General features: G+C 42.6%; 1 long non-coding RNA gene across 1 annotated transcript; it reads right to left on the bottom strand.

Moving 5' to 3' along the window:
• LOC108586969 lies at positions 1–27,406 on the bottom strand. The gene is made up of 3 exons (XR_001905046.3): positions 26,775–27,406; positions 7,768–7,942; positions 1–1,381 (listed from the first exon to the last, which is right to left on the bottom strand). It is a non-coding gene; the product is annotated as an uncharacterized LOC108586969 (long non-coding RNA).

Genomic DNA, 27,406 nt, shown 5'->3' with positions numbered 1-27,406 from the left:
AAACGTACCAGCTAGTCACAGGAGCTACAGAATCAGATCACTCCACAAAGACATCCAAAAACTGGACTGAGAATGAGAATGGGTTATACCCTCAGGATATGGGGATGGAAGGAACAGGATGGGTAGGGATGTGGGGAGGGGCAGAACAGAAGCAGCCAGCTGAGGGCAGAGCAGTCAAAGGTCAGTACATGTGATTGAACAAGCCGTGTCCTGCTAAGGGGGCCAGAGGGAGGCTAAATGGGAGTTGAAATCAGCCTAGACTCCGAGTGCAAAGCCTTGTGTCCTGGTGTGGAGCTGCACTAGGAGAAAGGGCTCTTTGGTGTAATTCACACAAGGGTGCTCTCTCCTCACTAAGCCATGAGCAGAGGGGCAGCATCTATCCAGAGTGGGCACTGTCTCCACTCTGCACAAAGATGCAGTCCTGGGTTGAATCATATCCTCCCAAAAGATATGTTCAAGCCCTAACCTCTGGTACCTGTGAGTGTAACCTTATTTGGAAATAGCATCTTTGCAGATGTAATCAAGTTAAGATGAGGCCATACTGCATTTGGGTAGACCCTAAATCCAATGACTGATGTCTTTAGAAAAGAAATGAGAGGGAGATTCAGACAGAGGGACAAAGGGAAGAAGGCTTTCCAGGGACGGAGTCAGGGATTGGAGCACTGCAGCCATGAGCCAAGGAATGCAAAAGATTGCTGGCAGCCACCACAGGCAAAGAGATGGGCATGGAGCAGGTGCTCCCTCAGAGCCTCCAGATGCATCCAGCCCTGTTGACACCTTGATTTTGGACTGCCAGCTCCAGAACTGTTAAGACAATCTGTTTCTGTTTTCTGAAGCCACCCAGTTTTGTGGTACTTTGTGACAGCAGCCCTAGGAAAGGAACCCAGGTGCTATATGAGCTAGCAGAAGCCTGAGAGTAAAGCTCCCCCCGCCCTGCTCCCACAGTGTCCTGGTAGAAGACAGAAACACTCGAGGTACCCAAGAGATCCCAGCAGAAGTATGTGGGCCTCCTCATGGGTACTACGGCCTAACAGTATCCTGGAAGTGCCTGTTTCCTCCACCTTCACACACAAAGTAAACAGTATTTTGAAACTATAGGGCTACAAGAAAAATGAGAGGCAAACTCTCATTGGTTTGAGAAGATGACTAGGGCACACTTTATTTTATTATTATTTTTTGTTTATTTTGGGGGGCACACTCTAGATGAGAGCCTCTGCATATGCTATTCTTTGTACTCCTCTGTCCACCAAGCTCAGTTAGGCACCTCCTCTGGGAATCCACAGCCCCTTTTGCTTTCCTTTGCCATGGAACTTCCTGTGCTGTATTGTAATTTTCTGGTTATCTGTGGAGTAGATTGTCCAATGATGCAGAATACATTTTCCTGTGAAGTAAAACAAATAAGCAGTAGGCAAATGGCCATTAAGGGGTCCGGGGACCTCCTTAAACAAAGGAAATGAGACTCCAATAGTTTCACCAAGATACAGAATTATTGAAGTGTGTTGAGGTAAACCACAGTGGCTCTGAACGCAGGCCAGTAGCAGGGAAGGGCAACAAGTCCCTGGAATGTCACTTCCTTAGAGAAGTGACCCTATCACATACCTTCATCTTTTTTTTTTTTCTTTTTTGAGATGGAGTCTTGCTCTATTGCCCAGGCTGGAGTGCAATGGCACGATCTCGGCTCACTGCAACCTCTCCCTCCCGTGTTTAAGTGATTCTCCTGCCTCAGCCTCTGGAATAGCTGGGATTACAGGCATGCGTCACTATGCCCGGCTAATTTTTGTATTTTTAGTAGAGACGGGATTTTGCCATGTTGGCCAGGCTGGTCTCAAACTCCTGACCTCAGATGATGTGCCCGCCTTGGCCTCCCAAAGTGCTGGGATTGATTACAGGCGTAAGCCACCGCGCCCGGCCTACCTTCATCTTATTCTGTTTTCTTCATTGCATTTATCATCATGAAATTATTTTATTTGTTTAATGAAAGTTCCATGATAACAGATATCTTGCCTGTTTTGTTCATGCAGTACTGTTAGAGGCTTGGGCAAGTCACTTAGCCTCTGTTTTACTTAAAACCTCTGTTACAAAATCTCTCATTGATAAATGTACCAACCCCTTAGGGTGATCGTGAGGATTAAATGAGTTAATATTAGAACTTAGATCAATTCTAGCTAACATTTATATTGCTCTTACTAGGTTCCAGGCACTATTCTAAGCCCTTTATATATTCATCAATTTAATTCTCACAACAACCTTATGAGACAGGTTCTATTATTATCCTTATAAGTAATATTATTATCCCCAATTTATGATGAGGAAACAAAGAGGACAGTTAATCAGCCTAAGGTCATACAGTTAGTAAATACACAGCTGGGACTGAACTCCCAGAGTTTCCACCCTTAACCTCTACATTGTACTTCTGCCTAGTATAAATCCTTCTTGAATGAATACAGTTACCAAGAAAATGGAAATGGATGGAACCAATTAACTAACTCAGGAATCAGGACAGGTATTGAAGGGGAACAGTGGCTGGGGAGCTGTGAGACAGTGATACTGGAATTTGCATCTATTCTAACTAAGCAGGCTTGGGTCTGGGAAAAGGGCTATCAGGGTTGATTTACAATGCAGTAAGTAGGAAGGAGCAAGGTAATTCTTGGTTAAGTACAGCCCTGGGATAGGGAATTATCCTCCTTCGCATCCTGAAGAGCCCCTGAAACCTGGGCAGGGATTCACGCTGATAGCAAGAATATGGACGGGTGCTGGAAACACAGCCCCCATCACATCTCATGGGACACATTCAAAGGAACCCACTCCAGCACTGGCAGTAAGAGAGCAAAGAAGAAGACCTCTCTCAACTATTCGCGTTTCAACCTTCTCTGGCCTTGGCAGCTGCACCCAGCGTTTTATGGGATACTACTGGGAGATCCTTTAAGATACAGAGTGTTAGGTGACCCAGCTAGTTATGTGCGTCTTTGCCACCACTAGCAGTGAGCTTCTGGAGGTTGGGGAAGAATGTTTGGTTTCCTTTTCAATCCCCGGGTCCCACACAGGTTCTGGCACATTGAGGGTATCCAATGCCCATTTGTTGAATGAAGAGAACTGAATGCTTGTTCCAGATGGGATGATACCTAGACAAGGCAGTTGCTGATATCTTAGATGTTTTAGCTGAAGGGTGGTGGTAGTGATGGTATTTTGGAAGGACATTGAGAGAATGGAGAAATTATAGTCTAGCTAGTTCTAGAGAGGTCTGTGAAGAAAATTGTTTGTTTAAGCCATCACAAATGTAAAGTCCTTCCTGGCCCAAGGTCTTATTTAAATCCTTTCCTAAAACCTCTGCAGTCTGCTTAAGTTGGAGAATTCTTTTTGCTATATTTATTCAAGAACAAGTTGGTAACAGTACACAGAGTCCGCTATTGCGCACCTATGGGAACTGTTTTTCCTTTCTTTTTGGGGGCGAGGGGCAGTGTCAGGGTCTCACTCTGTCACCCAGGTTGGAGTGCAGTGGTGCAATCATAGCTTACTGTAAACTTGAATTACTGGGCTTAAGCAATCCTCCCACCTCAGCCTCCCAAGTAGTTAGGACTCAGTCTCATGCCACCATGCCTGGCTAACTCAAAAACAATTTTTTCGAGAGATGGGATCTCATATGCTGCCCAGGCTGGTCCTGAACTCCTGGCCTCAAGTGATCCTTTCACCTCAGTCTCTCAAATTACAGGCATGAGCCGCAATCCCCAGCCAGGGAGCTGTTTTTCCAACTCCCTGCTTTTGCAAGAGCTGCCAGAATAAAAACTGTGCCTATAGAAAAGGAGGCCTCTAGCCCCTCCTTAATGGTGTGCTTCTGCTTTGCACAGTAGATATACGGGATGTCTTTGAATCAGCTATTAATTGTCTACATTAAATACTTGGGTTTTCTCTGTATGACTCAATAAACCAACTCGTTAAAAGAACAGTAGCTAAAAATAAGTAGCTATTTTTCAGCATAGGGGTGTATGTGTGTGTGTGTGTGTGTGTGTACAATATGCATATGTATGTATATATTTTACCCATCACATGAGCAGATTTCTTTACATTATATTAAAAATATGATTCTAGAAATACTTCTGTTCCATAAGACTGCTCATCCTCAGCAGATTAGATCTGCATAAATATCCCTTGACTTCTAGGATCAGGGTCACCCCTTTCCCTTTCTTCATTTGTTCGCTTTTCCAAAGGACTCCACTTATCTTTGTGCTGCTATAACAAAATACCCAAGACTGGGAAATTTATGAATGGCACAAATTTATTTCCTCACCATTCTGGAGGCTGGAAAGCCCAAGATAAAGGCTCCAGTATGACTGGTGTCTGGTAAGGGCTATTCTCTGCTTCCAAGATGGCACCTTGTTGCTGCATTCTCTGGAGGGGAGGAATGCTGCATCCCCACAAGGTGGAAAAAATAGAAGGGGCAAAAAGGGCAAATCCCCTCCAGCAAGCAAGCCCTCTTTCTCTCTCTGCTTCCTTCCTTCCTTCCTTCCTTCCTTCCTTCCTTCCTTCCTTCCTTCCTTCCTTCCTTCCTTCCTTCCTTCCTTCCTTCCTTCCTTCTTTCCTTCTTTCCTTCTTTCTTTCTTTCTTTCCTTCCTTCCTTCCTTCCTTCCTTCCTTCCTTCCTTCCTTCCTTTCTCTCTCTCTTTCTCTCTTTCTCTCTTTCTCTCTTTCTCTCTTTCTCTCTTTCTCTCTTTCTCTCTTTCTTTCTTTCTTTCTTTCTTTCTTTCTTGATGAAGTCTTGCTCTGTTGCCCAGGCTGGAGTGCAGTGGTGCAGTCTTGGCTCACTGCAAGCTCTCCCTCCTGGTTTGAAGCAATTCTCTTGCCTCAGCCTCCTGAGTAGCTGGAACTACAGGCGCCTGCCACCACCACATCTGGCCAATTTTTGTGTTTTTGGTAGAGATGGGGTTTCACCATGTTGGCCAGACTGGTCTTGAACTCCTGACCTCAGGTGATCCACCCACCTCAGCCCCACAAAGTGCTGGGATTACAGGCATGGCCACAGCTACCGGTCCTCCCAGCAAGCCCTTTTTTTTTGAGACGGAGTCTTGCTCTGTCGCCAGGCTGGAGTGCAGTGGCACTCAGGGAATAATTTCCTAGGAGTACTGAGTCATTCATTCATTCAACAAATATTATAGAGCACTTACTATGTGCTTCATATGATGAGAGTAACTAAGGATGAGGGTATGAATCAGGACTAGTGGAGCTTGGCAGGCAGAGAGACATATAAACCAATAAATGTGATATCAGAGTTAAAGACAGTCATAAAAATAACAAAAGTACTGTGGGCATCCAAAGGAAAGGAAGGACTGGTTTGATCTCAGGGTGGTCCTCAGCCACAGAGGATGGTACTTTAGAGCTAATATTTCTAAATTCCAACAGGTGCCCCCCTGTTTCTCTGGGATGATTTATTAATAAAGATTTATTAAGAGCCAAGTGTGGTGGCTCATGCCTATAATCCCAGCACTTTATTTGGGAGGCCGAGGCAGGTGGATCACCTGAGGTCAGGAGTTTGAGACCAGCCTGGCCAAAATGGTGAAACCCCATCTCTAATTAAAAAAAAAATAAGAAAAGAAAAAAAATTAGCTGGTTGTGGTGGTGGGCGCCTGTAATCCCAGCTACTTGGGAGGCTGAGGCCTCATCCAGCCCCGGTGACAAAAGCAGGACTCCATCTCAAAAAAAAGAAAAAAAAAAGCCTGGCACAGTGGCTCATGCCTGTAATCCCAGCACTTTGGAAGGCTGAGGCAGGTGGATCACCTGAAGTCAGGAGTTTGAAACCAACCTGACCAACATGGTGAAACCCCGTCTCTACTAAAAAAAAATACAAAAGTAGCCGGGCGTGGTTGTGAGTGCTTGTAATCTCAGCTACTGGGAAGGCTGAGGCAGGAGAATCACTTGAACCCAGGAGCTGGAGGCTGCAGTGAGCCAAGATCCTGCCATTGCACTCCAGCCTGGGCAATAGAGCGAGACTCAGTTTCAAAAAAAAAAAAAGAAAATCTGTATTCGTAACCAATGAATCTCATTGCTTCTTGATCTCAACTGATCCTCCTGGGATTAGCAACAATCTCTCTTAAATTTCTTCATTTTTCCCCATTTCATTGATATTGCTGCAATTTTTTTTTTTTTTTTTTTTGAGATGGAGTCTCGCTTAGTCGCCCAGGATGGAGTGCAGTGGCACGGCTCACTGCAAGCTCCACCTCCCGGGTTCACGCCATTCTGCTGCCTCAGCTTCCCAAGTAGCTGGGACTACAGGCGCCTGCCGCCACGCCTGGCTATTTTTTTGTATTTTTAGTAGAGACGGGGTTTCACCGTGTTAGCCAGGATGGTCTTGATCTCCTGACCTTGTGATTCGCCCGCCTCAGCCTCCTAAAGTGCTGGGATTACAGGCGTGAGCCACCGCGCCCGGCCTATTGCTGCAGTTTACACCATCAATTTACCTCACCAGAAGAGCATAGTAGTTAAGAACACAGGTTCTGGAAACAGACTCTGTAGATTTGAATTCTGGTTCACTAGCTATGCATCTTTGGGAAAATTAATCTCCTTAATCTCTGTATAACTCAGGTTCCACATCTGTAAAGGCGGGATACTTCTTAGGGTTGCTGTGAGAATTAAATGAGTTAATATATATAAACTGCTTAGAAGAATACCTGGGAGGCAATAAATGCTAGCTGCCATACTCTTCCTGGTTTCTTTCTGTATCAGAGTTCTGGCAGGAATCAGAGGGCATACTCAAACTAGATAATTTGAAGAGTGCTTAATAAAGGAATCATTTACAAGATGAGCGCAGGGTTCAGGGAGACCAAAAAGGGATACAAAGTTTCCCCAGTGCTAGCTAGCAACAGCTTGCTAATCATCACTACCCAAAGGTAGTAACAAGGGCTGCGGTGGGAGTGATTTGATTACCAGAATCTGAAGAGAGCAACTGTGTGGCAGATGTTGTCTGCTAAGAGCAGTGACCTTTGGTGGAGAGAAGTGTCCTCACACAAAGACTCACTAGGGAAGGAGCTGGGGGATCAATTCTTGGACCTGTCTTTCCCTCTGACCTCTGATCTCCTACTGCTATCTCCCAATGCTGGACTCAACCAAAAGCCAGAGGGCAAAGGAGTCCAGCAGGAGCCCACATAGGTCAAACTTCAGGGATACGCAGCAGGTAGAGTAGAGGGAGTACAGCAGGTCTTTGATTAATGTCATTATGTTCAGCGACGTTTCATTATGACGCGGATGAAAAAAATTGATTCCTGGCAGAGGCCGCTGTGTGTGAAGTCTGCACATTCTCTCCATGACTGCGTGGGTCTTCTCTGGGTACTCCAGTTTCCTCCCACATCCCAAAAATGTGCACATTAGATGAACTCATGTGTCTGAACGGCCCCATTCTGAGTGTGGCGTGTGTGTGAGTGTGCCCTGTGAGGGAATGCCGTCCTGTCCAGGGCTGGTTCCTGCTTTGTGCTCGGCTGCTGGGGTAGGCTCTGGCCACCTGTAACCCTGATCTGGAATAATTGGGAAAAGAATTATCTTATACTTATTTTTATTAATCTTTCTTAAATGTATGTATAGCTCACATTTATTATATTTCAAGGTTTAATATTGGAAGTGTTTTGGGTCTTTATTTAGATGTTTGATGATGTTTTGTGACCAGAAATATGCCATAGGAACTTAATTATTTATATCAATTAGCCTACAGCTAAATTGGTTTCTTTATATGTTGTTTCCCTTAGTCACAGTTTCCAAGAATCTATCGATGACATTGAGGACTTACTGTATTCTGGAGATGCAAACAGAAAATATCTAGCACATCTTCCTCCTAGCCTTGCCCTCCTCCGTTCTTTGTCTTGCAGCCAGAATGATCTTTCTAAAGCAGAAAATGATCTTGTTCTGCCTCATCTGATGCATGCTGGTAGCTCCCCATTTCTCTCAGGATAAAGTCTTTACTCCTTAACATAAAATGCAGGGCTTAATAATTATCTCCAGTTCACCCCTCCAGCCTTAACTCTCGCCATTTTCCTCTCAACCTTTCCGGTTGAGCCATATGTAATTACTTTCAAACCTACAAGAGCATTCCTTTCTTTGACCTTACTTATGTCCTGGAACTCTGCTTGGAATGATCCTTCTCCCCTTTAATTCTCCTTCACTGAACTAATTCTTACTCATCCTTTACTTATACATAGAAATGAAGGGGTTTCTCTTACCCAGCTAGATTTTGGGGGAATCTAAGCTCTGTTTCTGTGGCAATGCTTTTTTTTTTTTTTTTTGAGACGGAGTCTCGCTCTTGTCACCAGGCTAGAGTGCAGTGGTGCAATCTCTGCTCATTGCAACCTCCGCCTCCCAAGTTCAAGTGATTCTCCTGCCTCAGCCTCCCGAGTAGCTGGGATTACAGGCATGAGCCATCACGCCCAGCCAGTAGCAATGATTTTCTGAAAGTAGTGGCATGTTGAGGCTTATATTTGGTAGTATTTTCATCTTTTATGTGGATTTTTTTTATTTTCATGAGGTTCTAATTATATATGATAGGTACTTAGCCTACAAGATAGTAGTGAAAATAATGAGTTGAGTTTGTAATGAGCTTATCAATATGTAACTTCGAAGGGATCTTTTGAAAACCACTGAAACCTAATCTATATTCCTGGAATCTTGGGATGCTAAGATAGACTTCTAGGAGTCTTATTTGCATTGAGAAATATGGGAGCTATGGTAAGTATTCCCTTTTGGAAAGATGACCGGGCTCTGACAGGAAATCAGTCACATGAGTGGAATGTAGACAAAAGCTGCTTTTGACCTGTGGGCTGAAGAATGAGAAGAAAATAAAATGTAATAAAGGTTTGTTTTTTCAAAACTATATAGTCATCTTCTATATACCAGATAACATATTTTCTCCAAGTAGAAGTGAATTCACAATATTGAAGAACTTCTAGACTGGGCGCAGTGGCTCATGCCTGTAATCCTAGCACTTTGGGAAGCCGAGGCAGGAAGATTGCTTGAGCCTGGCCAACATGGCGAAACCACCCACCTCCCCCAAACTCCGACCCCTGCACACCCTCCCCACTTCCCCCACCCTGTCTCTACAAAAAATACAAAAATTAGCTGGGTGTGGTAGCACATGCCTGCAGTCCTAGCTACTTGGGGGGCTTAAGCAGAAGGATCGCTTGAACCCCAGAGGTAGAGGCTGCAGTGAACTGAGGTCGTGCCACTGCACTGCAGCATGGGTGACAAAGTGAGACCCTGTCTCAAAAACCAAAACCAGAACAACATCTATTGAATGCTCCCTCCTTTGACTCTTTTTTTGCAAACAAAACCCAAAACGAACAGACAAAAAACCCCAAAGGCTCTCATAATGGAGGAACATGGGTGGTGATTTAAAGGGAGATAGGATGTGTTCTGGCAAAATCCAGATGGAAAAGCTGCTTCTTTTTCCCCCTTAAGACCAAACATTCTTGTTGAAGAACAAGACACCCACTTCTGTGTCTCTAGCTCCACCTTGAGGTTTATCCAGAAATCACCTATTCTGGCCACAATGGGTGAATCAGGTTAAAAAGAGCCGAGATCTTTATGCTGTGCCAACAGCTCTTGAACGTGTAGTTTGGGCCAGGCTCTGTAATAAGTGCTCTTTGAGCATAACGACACTTAATCCTCACAATAATTTTATGACAAATGTATTTTATAATGAGAAAAATTAAGATTAAGAGAGTTTCAAGAATTTAGGACTTGTCTAAGATCACACAAGTGGCAGAGGCAGGATTTGAACCCAGCATCTTCTAGGCCTTTGTTTTCATTCACTGCTGTCTGTGTATACACTCATGTGCACATCTATCACATATATTTTTTTCTTTACAACATGCTTGTACAATCATTTTATTTAATTCTCACAACAATTCTATTAAGTGGGAATTAATATCCTTTTTTTAGAAGAAGGTGAAGCTTAGAGAAATAACCTAATTTTCCCTAGGTCATATGGCTCTTAAGTAGTGAGTTTAACCCAGGGCTCCTTTCTCAACTATATGAATAACATGCAACTTCTCAAGCTGACTTGTGATGACTCCTCACAACTTCTTGTCAATAGTTCCTTGATATTACCAAAGAATTCATCTGAAGACTCTTGCAAAACCCCCTACTTTAGGAGTGACACTGTAGAATATAATTTCCAAACGAAACACATGTACAATGAGAAGAGTACAGTAAAGCAAAGTTAACACTTGGATGAGGTGGGGCACAGTGGCTCATGCCTGTAATCCCAGCACCTTGGCAGGCCGAGGTGGGTGGATCACTTGAGTTCAGGAACTCAAGACCACTCTGAGAAACATGATGAAACCCCGACATTACAAACAATACAAAAATTAGCCAGGCTGGCAAAATCCTGTCTCTACAAAAAATACAAAAATTAGCCAAGCATGATAGTACACACCTATAGTCCCAGCTACTCGGCAGGCTAAGGTGGGAGGATTGCTTGAGCTGGGAAGGCAGAGGGCCCTGGATGCTATAGGAGATTGACTAGGCTGATTTACTAAGGGACATTTTCCCACAGACCAGCATCATGGTGCATGATCTAAACTGGCTCTGTAATGATGTTAAAAATTATTCCAGGTCAGGGACCACTGGGGTTCATCACTTTTGATTAATGGAAATGAATATTAATATTAAATCCATTAAATGCAAAATATATTTAGTGATGGTATGCTCCTACTGCTGGAATCTGCATTTTCTTTCTTTTTTGTGTGATGTCCCGTGTTTGCCTGCAAACACTTTCTGTCCTTCTGCCAATGGAACAGAAAATTTGAGAGTTGTGAGATAAATGATAACACCAAGTGCTGGAGGAAAGAAGACAGAGTATCTGTCTGTACCTGGAGAACAGGAGAAAGTTTAGAAACAGGGCTAAAGGAGCAGGAAGTATTCTCTAGGTATAAATGTCTGGCTGTTAGGAATGGGAGAGAGTTGAGAGGACCTCCCAGGAAGAGGGGAAAGAAAGGGCAGCTACAAGAAAGTCTGCACACAGAGTGGTGTGAGTAGGTTGTGTGGCTCCTGATGGTTGAAGTTTAAAATCAGAAGGGAGATTTGAGTAGGCACTTACTTCTCAATAGGCTGCTCTGTTTTCTAAATATACCAGAGCAATAGTAAATAAGCATTTAATGCAAAACTTGCCTTCTTAAAACAGTGACTTTGGGATCATCAAAATTGCATTGTAATTGAGGACAACAGAAGCACAGGGGAGTGAATAGATGACCTCAGGACAGCGTATTCTAGGCTGAGATAGAATACAGCATTCTCTTTCACCGCCTTTTTTTTTTTTTTTTTTTTTTTGATTCTGGGATGCATGTGCTGAACGTGCAGGTTTGTTACATAGGGATACATGTGCCACAGTGATTCGCTGCACTTATCTACCCATCATCTAGGTTTTAAGGCCTGCATGCATTAGGTATTTGTCCTAATGCTCTCCCTCCCCTTGCTCCCCACCCCCTGACAGGCCCCAGTGTGTGACATTCCCCTCCCTGTGTCCATGTGTTCTCATTGTTCAAGTCCTACATACGAGAGAAAACATGCGATATTTGGTTTTCTGTTCCTGTGTTAGTTTGCTGAGAATGGTGGCTTCCAACTTCATCCATGTCCCTGAAAATGACATGAACTCATCCTTTTTTTATGACTGCATAGTATTCTATGGTGTATATGTGTCATATTTTTTTTTTTATCCAGTCTACCTTTGATGGGCATTTGGAATGGTTCCAAGTTTTTTGCTATTGTAAATAGTGCTGCAATAAACATAAGTGTGCATGTGTCTTTATAGTAGAATGATTTATAATCCTTTGGGTACATACCCAGTAATGTGATTGCTCAGTCAAATGGTATTTCTGGTTCTAGATCCTTAAGGAATCACCACACTGTCTTCCACAATGGTTGAACTAATTTACACTCCCACCAACAGTGTAAAAGCGTTCCTGTTTCTCCACATCCTCTCCAGCACCTGTTGTTTCCTAGCTTTGTAATGAACGCCATTCTAACTGGCGTGAGAAGGTATCTCATTGTGGTTTTGATTTGCATTTCTCTAATGACCAGTGATGATGAGTTTATTTTCATATGTTTGTTGGTCACATAAATGTCTTCTTTTGCAAAGTGTCTGTTCATATCCTTTGCCCACTTTTTGATGGAATTGTTTGGTTTTTTTTCTTGTAAATTTGTTTAAGTTCCTTATAGATTCTGGATATTAGACTTTTGTCAGATGAATAGACTGGCAAAATTTTCTACCATTCTGTAGGTTGCCTGTTTAGTATGGTGATTGTTTCTTTTGCTGTGCAGAAGCTCTTTAATTAGATTCCATTTGTCAATTTTGGCTTTTGTTGCAATTGCTTTTGGTGTTTTAGTCATGAAGTCTTTGCCCATGCCTATGTCCTGAATGGTATAGCCTAGGTTTTCTTCTAGGGTTTTTATGGTTTTACGTTTTATGCTTAAGTCTTTAATCCATCTTGACTTAATTTTTGTATAAGGTATAAGGGAGGGGCCCAGTTTCTGCTTTCTGCATATGGCTAACCAGTTTTCCCAGTACCATTTATTAAATAGGGAATCCTTTCCCCATTGTTTGTTTTTGTTAGGTTTGTTGAAGATCAGGTAGTTGTAGATGTGTGGTGGTATTTCTGAGGCCTCTGTTCTGTTCCATTGATGTATATATCTGTTTTGGTACCAGTACCATGCTGTTTTGGTTACTGTAGCCTTGTAGTATAGTTTGAAATCAAGTAGTGTGATGCCTCCAGTTTTATTCTTTTTGCTTAGGATTGTCTTGGCTATACAGGCTCTTTTACGGTTCCATATGAAATTTAAAGCAGTTTTTTTTCATAGTTCTGTGAAGAAAGTCAATGATAGCTTGATGGAAATAGCATTGAATCTATAAATTACTTTGGGCAGTATGTTCATTTCCACGATATTGACTCTTCCTGTCCATGAGGATAAAATGTTTTTCCGTTTGTGTCCTCTCTTATTTCCTTGAGCAGTAGTTTGTAGTTCTCCTTGAAGAGGTCCTTCACGTCCCTTGTAAGTCGTATTCCTAGGTATTTTATTCTCTTTATAGCAGTTGTGAATGGGAGTTCACTCATGCTTTGGCTCTCTGCTTGTCCATTATTGGTGTATAGGAATGCTTGTGATTTTTGCACATTGATTTTGTATCCTGAGACTTTGCTGAAGTTGCTTACCAGCTTAAGGAGTTTTTGGGCTGAGACGATGGGGTTTTCTAAATATACCCTCATGTCATGTGCAAACAGAGGCAATTTGACTTCCTCTCTTCCTTGAATTTGCATTTTCAAGGCAGTCCATAAAGAAGTGGATAATTCAAAGGAATGAATTAACTTTAAACCACAGGCATTTGATGTAGGCCCTAGGAGTAGCTATTATTGGTGATAAAATGGTGTAATGGAAAAGCTGTGAGCTTTGTAGTAGGACCTAAGTCTGCATCCCTGCTCTGCCACTTGCTAGCTGTGTGTCCTTGGGCAAGTTATTAATGTTTCTGGCCTCAATTTCCTTATTGTTGAATGAGGAGTTAGTGGACTCAGAGGATACTAACTTTTGTAAATCTGTCTTATTTTTCATAGAAAGTAATTGCTGAAGTTGGTATACCAGTAAACAAATTGTCCTGTTAGAATCTAATGACTGATTTTCAATAGATGGAAGAAGTGGTCACACCATGAGTTAAGGTGCGAAAGCACTCAGTAGATCTTTGGGAAGTGAAATTTCGAAGAACATATACACAATAGGCAGAATAATGGCCTCCCAAAGATGTCCACGCCCTAATTCCTGGAATCGGTGAATATGTTAAGATATATGGCAAAGGAGAATTAAAATTACTTAAGAAATTAAGGTTACTAATCAACTGAATAGCGAGGTTATCTTGGATTATTGGAGTTGGCCCGACGTAATCTCAAGTATCCTTAAAAGTAAAATAGGCCGGGCGCGGTGGCTCAGGCCTGTAATCCTAGCACTTTGGGAGGCCGAGGCGGGCGGATCACAAGATCAGGAGACCATGCCAGCTAATACGGTGAGACCTGTCTCTACTAAAAATACAAAAAATTAGCCTGGCATGGTGGCAGGTGCCTGTAGTCCCAGCTACCCGGGAGGCTGAAGCAGGCGAATCGCTTGAACCTAGGAGACGGAGGTTGCAGTGAGCCGAGATTGCGCTACTGCACTCCAGCCTGGGCGACAGAGCCAGACTCTGTCTCAAAAAAAAAAAAAAAAGTAAAATAGAGAGTCAGAGGAAGATACAACTATGGAAGACAGACACAGAGATACAATGTTGCTTGCTTTGAAGATGGAGGAAGAAGAACACACGCTAAAGAATGTGAGCAACATCTGGAAGCTGGAAATAGCAAGGAAACAGACGATCTTCTAGAGCCTTTAGAAAAGAATGCAACTCTGCCCACCCCTTAATTTTAGGCCAGTGAGAACTGTGTCAGACTTCTACAGAACTGTGAAATAATACATTTGTATTGTTTAAGCCACTACGTTTGTGGTAATTTGTTACAGCAGTAATAGAAAACTAATACAACCCACATAAGTCCATTACTGTGTCCAGACTTGTTACCTGTATTCCTATAGTGGAGTGGAAAAACCACTGGACTTGGAAGTTGTGGTTTTCTTTTTTTTTTTCTTTTTCTTTTTTTTTGAGACGGAATCTCACTTTATCACTCAGGCTGGAATGTAGTGGCACGATCTCGGCTCACCCTCCGCCTCCCGGGTTCAAGCAATTCTCTGCCTCAGCTTCCTTAGTAGCTGGGATTACAGGTGCCCACCATCACGCCTGGCTAATTTTTGTATTTCTAGTAGAGACAGGGTTTCACCGTCTTGGCTTGGCTGGCCTTGAACTCCTGACCTCGTGATCCACCCACCTCTGCCTCCCAAAGTGTTGGGATTACAGGCGTGAGCCCTTGTGCCCGGCCAATGCATCCTATACATGTAGGAAATTATTATTTACAGTGCCTGATACATAATTAGTAGGCAAAAAAAATTTGCTAAGTGAGACTAATTATTACTTGACAGTCCTTGGGATGTGGAAATGTGATTGCAAAACATGTGTTAGCTACTTTGGGGAGGAAAAGAGATCATATATAGTATCTACTCCTCAATTAATTACAATATAATTAGGGAGGTAATATTCATGAGAAGATTTAAACAGGAGTTCAAAATTTATATAAGACAATAGTACAAGAGAAGTCACAGGTTATACATGATTTACTGTCAAGGAAGTGATACCAACAACATGTATCCCAAGTTCAGGTATGGAATAGATACAGGCTGTAATAGTCAAAGTTCAGGTATGGAATGAGTGTGGGCTGTAATAGTCAAAGAAGGCTTCTAGGAGGAGGTAGGTCTTCAGCAGGATCTTGGAGAGTGTGGGTAGAGGAAGAATAATTGCTACTGTTACCCCCACAAACATCATTTTTCTGCCCACAATTTCAGGAATTTACATTGTTCATTTAAGACACTGATAGTTCCAATGTTTCAAATGGTACCCTTTTTGTCTCCCTTCTGTTGTAACATTTTTCCTTTTTATTTTGAAATAATTTCCAACTTACAGGAAAGTAACAAGAACAGTACAAATAAGTCACTTTTTCCCCTTTGAGAGTAGGTCACCCCGATGATGTTCCATCATTCACAAATTCTCAAAATCAGGAAATTAACACTGATGTATTACTATCATCTAATCCACAGAACCCATTTAAGTTTAAGCAGTTATCTCAATAATGTCACTGCAAGTGATGCATTTAGTTATGTCTCATTAATCTTTAATCAGAACAATTCTTTAGTCTTTCTTCGACTTTCATGACCTTGCTACTTGTAAAGATTATAGGTGAGTTATTTTATAGAATATCCCTCAATTTGATTTGTCTGATGTTTCTTCTTAATTAGATTCAAGTTATGCATTTTGGGCAGGAATAGCACAGAAGGCATGCTGGGTTTTTCCTCATGACATACCATCAGGCTGTAGCAATTTCAATTGTCTCCTTACTAATATTATTAATTTACAGATTAAATGGTGTTTGCCAGGTTTTTCCACTGTTAAGTTATCTTTTTCTCTTCTTAATCAAGAAGTATTTTGTGGGGAGATACTTTGAGACTATGTAAATATTCCATTCCTCATCAGATGTGTACCAAGAAGTTTAGCATACATAGATGTTTCTTGGTTGATTCATTACTGTTATGATGGCCAAGTGGGGATTTTCTAATTCCATCATTGCTTGTACATTTATTGTTGGCATTATACTGTAATAAAAAGTTTTCTCTTTTCATTCACTCATTCATTCAGCAGTTTAGACACACTACTTCCTATTTTACACAATGAGTTATAATTTGTTACTATTGTTATTTATTTTGAGGCTCAGATTGTCCACATTCTGGCCCTGGGAGTGAGAGTCCCTTCAAGCTAGCCTTTGGGTCTTTTTGACATGTCCTCATTATTCTATGAATAGTTCTTTACTTTGTGGCTTAGCAAGATGTTCCAGGTTCATCTTGTACCTTCTCTGCCCTAGCCTTGGAATCAGTTATTTCTCCAGGAAGCCCTGGTTCTTTTTATTGGAAAATGGCCTTTTAGTAAAGAATGCATTTGGAAACCAAAATGGAGGCATTAGGTGTGCTCATTGCTGTTGGGTGTCACTGCTCCTAGGTCCTCTTAGTGAACATAGCTAGAGAATATGCGTGTGTACACACACACACACACACACACCCCTTATTATTTTTGAGACAGAGTCTTGCGTCGTCACCCAGGCTGGAGTGCAGTGGTGCAATCTCGGCTCACTGCAACCTCTGCCTCCCGGGTTCAAGTGATTCTCCTGCCTCAGCCTCCCGAGTAGCTGGGACTATAGGCATGCGCCACCACACCCGGCTAATTTTTGTATTTTTAGTAGAGACAGGGTTTTGCTATGTTAGCCAGGCTGGTCTCAAGCTGCTGACCTCAGGTTATCCACCCGCTTCGGGCTCCCAAAGTGCTGGGATTACAGGCATGAGCCACCGTGCCAGACCACACACACACACACACACATCTATGTTTTATTCTATGTCCACCTATTGCAAATCATGAGTTTACACAAATACCTACAATTCCAATCCAACACCACAGAGTTCATTCTAATTTTCTGCCTTTCCATATTTGTAACTCCTTACACCCACTGTGAGAAGCCTGGCTCCCATTTCCCATTATCTTCAATATATTTATTTATTTGGTAAATCACCCCTCTTTGTAACCAATCTCTCATTGTTACTGTGGTCCTCACCTCTCCGCTCCTTACTCTGCTTGAATTCTGACACTGCACCATCAGCCTATGTGGTCACCCTCCTTAACTGTGCATGCTCTAACAAATATCATCATGCTGTTACCACACATGCTGGGCACAGGTGCCAGGCTTGCTTAGCTCTACCCTAAGTAAATGACTTTTAGACACAATTATTTAGAAAGGTAGGCAGGCTGTTGGAAAGCCAGATGCTTTCTTAATGAGAGTTATCAACTGTCATTTTTATGTCATTTTGTGTATATGTTATAACATTTGTTATTCGCATATTACATTTAAAGCTTAGACTGGGGGGTTGGTTGGGCACAGTAGCTCACACCCTGTAATCCCAGCACTTCGGGAGACCAAGTTGCTTGAGTGGATCGCTTGAGCCCAGGAGGGCAAGACCAGCCAGGGAAACATGGTGAAAGCCTGTTTCCAAAAAATAAAATTAAATAAAATAAATAAAGCTTAGACTTGGGGTGTTAACCCCAAGCAAGAGAGAATATCAATGATCAAATTAACATATCATAAGCCTATTTATTCTAGGTATGTGACAGGCAACATGTAAGAGATGAAAGAATATAATCTTTGGAATCAGACACTCATGGTTTGCAATTTTGGTAGTCCCACTTTCTTATTGTTGATTTTGTGCAAGTTATCTAACTTCTCTCAACCTCAGTTTCTTCATCTATAAACTGGTGAATAACAGATTTAGGTTCCTGCGAGGATTAAGTGAGTTAATGAAAGTAACAGTCTTAGAGGCCGGGCGCAGTGGCTCATGCCTGTAATCCCAGCACTTCCGGAGGCCGAGGTAGGTGGATTACCTGAGGTCAGGAGTTCAAGACCAGCCTGACCAATGTGGTGAAACCCCGTCTCTACTAAAAATGCAAAAATTAGCTGGGCATGGTGGCAGGTGCCTGTAATTCCAGCTACTTAGGAGGCTGAGGTAGGAGAATTGCTTGAACCCAGGAGACAGAGGTTGCAGTGAGCCGAGATTGCACCACTGCACTCCAGCCTGGGCAACAGAGCGAGACTCCATCCCTGCCACGGTCCCCACCCCCGCCAAAAAAAAAAAAAAAAAAAAGAAAGTAACAGTCTTGGCACAAAGTATTACAGTTAAGAAACAGAAACTACCAGTTGGGCTTGGCTTCAAGACATGTGAAATTTAAATAAGGAAAAAAAAAAGCAAATATCACATTTACCAGTTCCCACAAAAGCAGAACTTTCTATACTACTACCTATCCTTTCAGTCTCAACATTGACTTTGTATCATGTTTCAAAACAAAAAACAAAAAACAAAAAAAAAAAAAAAAAGAGGCTGGTAACTGTCAGAAGGGAACTCTTTTAAATTCCTGCTGCTTCTTTCTTCCTAAAACTATTTAAAATTTTTGCCGCATTTTCACCTATCTGTGTCTCTTTCCTTCTAGGCCCAATGATAATGATCTTCCTCTCCAATTTAAGGCTAATCCCACTCTTCTGTCTCTCCAGGGATCTTGAAACTTCAATTTCCCATATCATTCATTCATCAATTTGACAAGTATTTATTGAATACCCACTACGTGCCAGGCCCCATTTTTGACTCTAGGGATGTAGTGGGGAACAAGACAAATGAAGTACCAACTTTCTCATGGGCCTATAATATAGAGAAGGTATATAGACAGTGAGCTAATAGACAAATAATATAATTTCAGATGATATTATTTTAATTAATTATTTTTCTGAGACAGGGTGTTGCTCTGTCATCCAGACTGGAGCACAGTGGCATGATCATGGCTCACTGCAGCCTCACCCTCTTGAGCTGAAGCAACCCTCCCACCTCAGTCTCCCAAGTATCTGGCATGCACCACCACACCTGGCTAATTTGTGTGTGTGTGTGTATTTTTTGTAGAGGTGGAGTTTCACCATGTTGCCCAGGCTGGTCTCAAACTCCTGGCTTGAGCAACCCACCCACCTCAGCCTCCCAAAGTGCTGGGATTATATGTGTGAGCCACCACGCCTGACCATCAGTACTATTTTAGGTAGAATAAGAAAAGGCCTCTCTTAACAGTGACATGTTTGCTGACATATGACTGGTGTGAAGAACTCAGCTATGCAAAATTTGGAGTAAGAACACTCCAGGCAGAGGAATAGAGGTAATGGCCCTAAAGCAGGAACTACTCTAGTGTGTTGAAGGACATTAAAAAGCCAGTGTGGACTGGAGCAAAAAGCTGAATGGTAGATGAGATGGCAGACTTAGAGGAAGCACAGAAATAATTAACAAGTAAGCCATATAAGTGATAGCAAGCAGCTGGATTTTATTCAAAGTGCAAAAGAATGCCATGATGGGTTTCTTAAAAGCAAATAATATAATTAGATTTTTAAATATCATTTTGTGTCTTCACATTCTTCTTTCTAGGCAGAGCATCAAAATGTGTATCTTTAGTCCAGAGAGGAGGAGCAACTTAGCTGGATTTGTGATAAAATAATCTTCCATTTGTCACAGTTTTTAGAGTCACTCCTAATTTATCATGAAGTTTTGAACACCAAATTCTTCTAGAACTATGTTTCTAGTATAGGAGAAAACTTTGTTTGTTTGTTTGTTTTTGAGATGGAGTCTCATTGTGTTGCCCAGGCTGGAATACAGTGGCGCAATCTCAGCTCACTGTAACTTTTGCTTCCTGTGTTGAAGGGATTTTTCTGCCTCAACCTCCCAAGTAGCTGGCATTACAGGCGTGAGTCACCATGCCCAGCTAATTTTGGTATTTTTAGTAGAGACAGGGTTTCACCATGTTGGCCATGCTGGTCTCGAACTCCTGACCTCAGGTGATCCACCTGTCTTGGCCTCCCAAAGTGCTGGGATAATAGGTGTGAGCCACCATGCCTGGCCGAGAAAATTATTTTTATCATCACACAAATTGCGTGGTATATTGCGCACACATTCAGTTTCAGGGAGAAGACTCCATAAGAACATGCCTACTTCTTGACCTAGATACAAAGCTGTCAAATGTGGATAGCAATAAGTGGGTGGGACAATTAATAGCTAGAGCTCCAAAGGTATAATGTCTTAGAGCATGGGCCCTGGACAAAATGTTGAAGTGGGTAATATTTCTCTTGTTACCTACCTCTTCTTTCTGTGTCTTTCCCCCTAGATCTAGCAATCTCTTCACCTGCCCCAGGTTCATAGTGATCTGAAGCTGCCTAGAGTGTGCTTCAAACTAGAGGAAATAAAACATATCCATTCACAAAATGGGTTAGTTTCTCACTCCTTTCGCGGGTGTTATTGGCATTTAACAGGAGTTATAAAAAGGGACATGAATCACTAATGGGGGAATTTTAGACATTAAAGCAAGGGGGAGATAATTTTGGGTTTAAGACGTTAATGAGCTCATACTATTCCAATCTACTCAATGTAGAATCAACATTTCACATTTCTGCCTTATCCTGACTTTCAATTATAAAGATGGATAATTAAGTTAAGAATAATTTATCTTTTAATTTTTAAAAGTAAGGCTCAGGCTGGGCACGGTGGCTCACGCCTGTAATCCTAGCACTTTGGGAGGCCGAGGCAGGTGGATAACCTGAGGTCAGGAGTTCGAGACCAGCCTGGCCAACATGGCGAAACCCCATCTCTACTAGAAATACAAAAAATTAGCCAGGTGTGGTGGCGCATGTCTGTAATCCCAGCTACTTGGGAGGTTGAGGCAAGAGAATTGCTTGAACCTGGGAGTCAGAGGTTGCAGTGAGCTGAGATCACGCCATTGCACTCCAGCCTGGGCAACAGAGTGAGACTTATCTAAAAAATAAGTAAGGCTCAGATCTGTCCCTCTTGCAGATAGAGAGTCATTGCATTGACTAAATTAACTTTCAAAGGCAGGGATCGAACACAGAAATGAGCTGTTTTTAATTTTCATGATTTCTAAACTTTCACCAGAATAATAGGGAGACAAGACTCACCAAATCTGATGGGAGGGAAATCCTTGAGGTAAAAATGGAAAGGAGTTTAGGGTGACTGAAGATGAAGTGGAAATGTAAAAAAGCCTTTAAATACTACACTCTAAGAAAGTCTGTCAGGGTCTGAAACCAAAGAAATATTTAAAAATTAAAAATAAACTTAAAGAAAAAGTCTGGGTTGAGCTCAGTTGTGCACACCTGTAATCCCAGCAGTTTGAGAGGCCAAGGTGGGAGGACTGCTTGAGGCCAGCAATTCAAGACCAGGCTGGGCAACATAGTGAGACCTCCATCTCTTAAAAATAAATTAGCCAGGCACGGTGGTGCATGCCTGTAGTCCCAATTACTTGGGAGGCTGAGGTGGGAGGATTGCTTGAGTCTAGGAGGTTGAGATTGCAGTGAGCTATGAATGCACCACTGCACTCTAGCCCGGGTGACACAGAAAGACCCTGTCTCAAAAAAGAAAAGCGAACGTCTCAGTAAATGAGGTTAAAAATTATTATCTTGTATTCTTTAACTTTATTGGGGATCTCAAGTTCTTTTTAACTTTCTGATGCCTCAGTTTCCCTTTTTTTGGAGACAGAGTCTCACTCTGTTGCCCAGGCTGGAGTGAAGTAGCACAATCTTGGTTCATTGCAACCTTGGCCCTCAGTTTCCTATATAATAGTTATACTTTGGCTGGGCGCGGTGGCTCATGCCTGTAATCCCAGGATTTTGGGTGGCTGAGGCGGGCAGATCACTTGAGCCCTGGAGTTCACGACCAGCTCACACAACATGGAGAAACCCTGCCTCTACAAAAAGTACAAAAAATTAGCCAGGCATGGTGGTGCATGCCTGTGATTGTGGTTCTAGCTACTCGGGAGCCTGAGGCAGGAGAATCGCTTGAGCCTGGGAGGCAGAAGTTGCAGTGAGCCATGCTCATGCCACTGAATTCCAGCTTGGGTGAGAGAGCTAGACCCTGTTTCCAAAAAGGAAAACAAAAACAAAAACAAAAACAAAGTAATAGCTTAATTTACCTGTTTCCTCTGAGGAATACTCTTTATAATACAAATGAAAGATGGTAACTTTCTAAATTATTTTAAATAGGAAAACAATACTTCTGGTTTGGAAGTCCTGGCTATGCCCATTGGTCATTTGTGAGTTTCATCTGAATAGGTATTTATCTTTATATCTGAAGACACCAGACTAAAATACTTCTGAGATCCCTTGCCAATTCTTATATTTTATATATCTAATCTAAGACTTCTTCTTCTTTGAGACGGACTTCAATTCTCGCCTCAGCCTCCCAAGTAGCTGGCATTAAAGGCGTGTGCCACCCAAGTAGCTGGGATTACAGGCGTGTACCACCACAGCTGGCTAACTTTTGTATTTTTAGTAGAGACAGGGTTTCGCCCTGTTGGCCAGGTTGGTCTTGAACTCCTGGCCTCAATTGATCCCCCTGCCTTGGCCTCCCAAAGTGCTGGGATTACAGGCATAAACCACTGCACCAGGCCTCTGATCTGACACTTTTAACATGTGCTGTGGGCTCAGAATTGTATTGGGCTCAGCATCAGAGGTATTTTTCCTGTGATCACACAGGTTTTCTTCTTAACACCCTGGTAGTTCCTTCTCAGTCTCTTTTGTGAGTTCCTCCTCTTCTATAAGTTCCTTGAGGCTTTCTCCTTGGGCCCTTTCTTCACTTCCCAATCTCAATGTAGGTGATCTCATTCCATAAGCTTTGGTTACCACCTAGAAACCAATAAACCTCAAATTTTTATCTCCAATTTAGGTCTCTTTTTTGAGCTTCAGACCTGTTCTTCATCTGTGTATCTCATGAATAACTCAAACTTAATATGTCCAAAACTGAGCTAGTATACTCTTCTCCTACCAAAACTGCTCCTTTTTCAGAATTTCCTGTTTATTGAGTTACTGGCACCATCATCGATCCATCCAGAAAACCAGAGAGCAGGGAGTTATACCTAACACTTCTCTCTTTATTCTGCCACATCAAATCAATTACTACCTAAACCTGGGCAATTCTACTTCTTGAATACATATTATTTACCTACATCTTTCCATCACCACTATCACTCCTCAAATCCAAGGTATCATCTTCTATTGCCTATTTCAGCAGCCTTCTAACTGCTCTCTTCTCTTCCAGTCTTACCTTTGCCCCCACTATCCAATGTTTTTCATACATGAGCCAGAGTGGTCTACTTGGAAAACACTTGTGATCATACCCTCTCTTTTCTTTTGTTCAACCATTATCTACTGAGTACCACAGTGTGCCAGAAACTATTCTAGAAGCTGGGGATCCAGTGATATATAAAATAGATCAAGCCATGACCTCTTACTCATAGGAAGGTTCTATATGATCTCGACCATGGACTCCTTTCCCTTGATTCCAGATTAGTACACTAAAATTTAGCCATACTGACTTGCTTTCTCAGGGCTTTTGAACAAGTATGTATATTCCTACACCCAATTCCTATACATTTTTCAAACGTTAATTTACATTTCCCTTATTTACTTTTTTTTTTTTTTGAGTTGGAGTCTCGCTGTCGTCCAGGCTGGAGTGCAGTGGCACGACCTTGACTCACTGTAACTTCCGCCTCCCAGGTTTAAGTGATTCTCCTGCCTCAGTCTCCCTAGTAGCTGGGATTACAGATGCATGCCACCATGCTCAGCTAAACTTTTAAAAATTTTTTTATTTTTAGCAGAGACAGGGTTTCAACATGTTGGCCAGGCTGGTCTTGAACTCCTGACCTCATGATCTAATCAGCCCACCTCTGCCTCCCCAAGTGCTGGGATTACAGGGGTGAGCCACCGTGCCTGGCCCATTTCTCTTCTTTAGAGTAACTCTCTGACCAGTCTAGGTCCCTTTGTATATATCTTTCCAGAACTAGTCACAATTATAAATTTAAAATTTGTGTGTTTGTTTAATGTCTGTCTCTCCCACTAGTTCTCTTTTATGTTCCAAGAGAACAGGAAAATTTCTTGTTCATCACTGTATTCCCAGTGTCTGGCACATACCACGAGCTCAATTTGTTGGCTGAATGAAGAATGGACTGCCTCACGTGTGCTATGGAGTTAGAATTGTGTTGGGCTCAGCATCAGAGGTGTTTTTCCTGTGCCTGTTACCATATGTCTACAGTCTGGTAACCGGTAAGATTCAGAGACTTTTATTTTTATTTTTATTTTTTATTTTGAGACAGAGTCTCACTCCGTCGCCCAGCCTGGAGTGCAGTAGCACAATTTCCACTCACTGCAATCTCCACTTTCCGGGTTCAAGCAATGCTCTGGCTCAGCCTCCTGAGTAGCTGGGATTACAGGCGCCCGCCACCACAAAGAGACTTTTTTTTTTGAGACAGAGTCTTGCTCTGTCGCCCAGGCTGGAGTGCAGTGGTGCAATCTCGGCTCACTGCAAACTCCGCCAGAGACTTCTTTATAAAGCAGCTCACACTTCAGGATGCAATCTTTGTCTCTCTCTCTCTTTTTTTTTTTTTTTTTTTTTTTTGAGACAGGGTCTCACTCTATCACCCAGGCTGGAGTGCAGTGGCATGATCATGGCTTGCTGCAGCCTTGACTTGCTGGGCTCAGGTGATCCTCCCACCTCAGCCGATCCTCCCACCTCAGCCTTTCAAGTAGCTGGGACTACAAGCATGCATCACTACACCCAGTTAATTCTTTGTATTTTTTGTGGAGATGGGTTTTCTCTATGTTCACTGGTCTCAAACTCCTGAGCTCAAGCGATCCACCTTCCTCGGCCTCCCAAAGTGCTGGGACTACAGACACACGCCATTGGATCCAGCCCACCTTTGTATCTAGTTAGAAAAATTTAATTAGAAACCACTGCTGTGAACTAGGTGCAGTAGTTTATGCCTATAGTAATCCCAGTGATTTGGGAGGCTGAGGTGGGAGGATGGCTTAAGGCCAGGAGTTTGAGACCAGCCTGGATAGACATAGTGAGAACTCATCTCTAAACGAACAAACAAAACCAACAACAACCTCCTGCTCTGAAGAAGGGAAGTCTAGTGGAGTTGCTTAGTTTAAAAACTGGTAAGTTCTTGAAGAGATGTATGGAAACAAACTGGGATATTTGAACAGTATTTTTCAATTTACCTCATCTACTGCTCCAGTTTAGGTTGCATCATTTTCTACCTAAATCATTGTACCCTTCCTCCCTAGCTCCTTATCTTCCTATCCCATACAATTTGTCTTCATTGCATTTATTGTTTTTTGGACATGCGAGACAAAGTAGCAAACATAAGAAGCCATGTCTGCTCATTCTGTTTACCAGCAGAATTTCACAAACTCTCTGGCCAGCAGAATTTCACAGCCTCAGACAGTGACTATGCACAGCCCTCCAGAATACCCTGAAGATAAGTAGGATAGAGCACAAGTTCCCATGTCTCTTGCCTGAATTACTGCATTTTTAGAAAAGATAAATCCAACGATCCTCGACTTTGCCTCTTCCTGTACATGTCTGACAGGATTAATGACTATGCCTCCATAACCTATAAACATGTGTTCTCTTCCACCCAAACCTTCGTGAGATTTTGCTCTAGTGTAACTCCTAAGTACATTTTTTTCTTTTTTATTAGAGACAAGGTCTTGCTCTGTTACAGCAAGAATGCTAGACTAGAATGCCGGGCTAGAATGCAGTGGCACAATCACAGCTCACTGTAACCTCAAACTGAGGGGTTCCAGCAATCCTTTTACCTCTGCCTCTCCCGTAGCTAGGACTACAGACATGTTCTACCACGCCTTGCTTTTTTTTTTTTTTTTTTTTTTTTTTTTTTTTTTTATGTGTGTGGAGACAGAGTCTTGATATGTTACACAGGCTGGTTGTAAACGCCTGGCCTTAAGCAATCTGCCTCAGCCTCCTTAAGCACTGGGATTACAGGCCCGAGCCACCACCACAGCCCTTCTAAGCACATTTGATTTAACTTCCAAGCACATACAGAGCGGCCACCACCTGTATATAAGCTGCGGGCTGAAACACTGCTTTGGAGCAGTCTAAAAAACTCTCTGACTCTCCCAGGTGGCAGTCCTCAGTAAGACTTCTGAAGAAAGCTAACTTGAATTATTTAAAAGCCTGATTTTCTTTAGTTGACATATTTTAATGTTCCTTCCCATTAGAATGCAAGCTCCACGAAGGCAAGGCTTAAAATTTTTGTTGTTGTTGTTTAGACAGTGTCTCACTGTGTCAATGAGGCTGGAGTGCAGTGTTGCAACCATGGCTCACTGCAGCCTCGACCTCCCGGACTCAAGCGTTCCTCCCGTCTCAGCCTCCTGAGTAGCTGGGACCACATGCACACACCACCACCCCCCCCGGCTAAATTAAAAAAAGAATTTTGTAGAGACGGGGGTCTCACCATGTTGCCCAGGCTGGTACCAAATTCCCGGGCTCAAGCAATCCTCCCGCTTCGGCCTCCCAAAGTACTGGGATTATAGGTGTGAGCTACCACGCCCAGCCTAAGGCAAGTTTTATTTTGTTCATGGTTGTATTCCTTGCATTTGGAACTCAGAAAAGGTCTCGAAAACCTCGAAGATACAGTAACTACCATCTCCCTGCTTCAAGTCTTTCTCCATTCATTCATATGCATGAGCTAGGATCTCTTACCCCATGGTGTCAGTATAGTGCATCTTATTAATTTCGGCTGCTTTTTAGCTTTCATTTATGTTTGTATTTCCGTCACATTTTACATTGCTCACCAACGGCCACTGCTAGCGGGCAAAACTGCGAAAGGAGACTTGAGGGCAGCAGACGCTGTAGCTGCTCAAAAATTGGCCGAATTTAACAGTAGGCTGGAGGAGCTAAAAAATGTTTTCGCACAGAAGAGTGAGCACTTCCAGACCGGTCTTTTTAGCACTTTCTTAGGCCTTGAGGATGAAACCCCACCAGCGTACGGCCAGCTGTAGGGTAGAGAAGAGCCAATTAGTATTTGCGGCGCTGGGAAGCAGCGTCCATCCGGCGGGTGTAGGAAAATACTTCCGGCGTTCTGGTTTTTTACGTGCTAAGTTACAGTCGAAGGCTTGCCCCGGGTCCGAGGGGTAGGGTACTCAAACTATGACACGAATGGGAAATTTTAAAACTTTGGAATTAATTCTCTGCACTCGTTTCTCAGTTTTCTCATTAGGGGAATATTTTGCTATGAGACGCGGAGGACTACTCAGTGGTTGTTACAAAACACTCCCTGCGTACGTCATAAACGCGCCAGGTGCCCTTCTTCCGTCGTCCTCAGCGCCACTCTC

The sequence above is a fragment of the Papio anubis genome, chromosome 1, assembly GCF_008728515.1.
Source record: "Papio anubis isolate 15944 chromosome 1, Panubis1.0, whole genome shotgun sequence".
NCBI classification, from domain to species: domain Eukaryota; kingdom Metazoa; phylum Chordata; class Mammalia; order Primates; family Cercopithecidae; genus Papio; species Papio anubis.
Note: the sequence above shows the minus strand (reverse complement) of the source record. Positions and strands in the feature narration are given on the sequence as shown.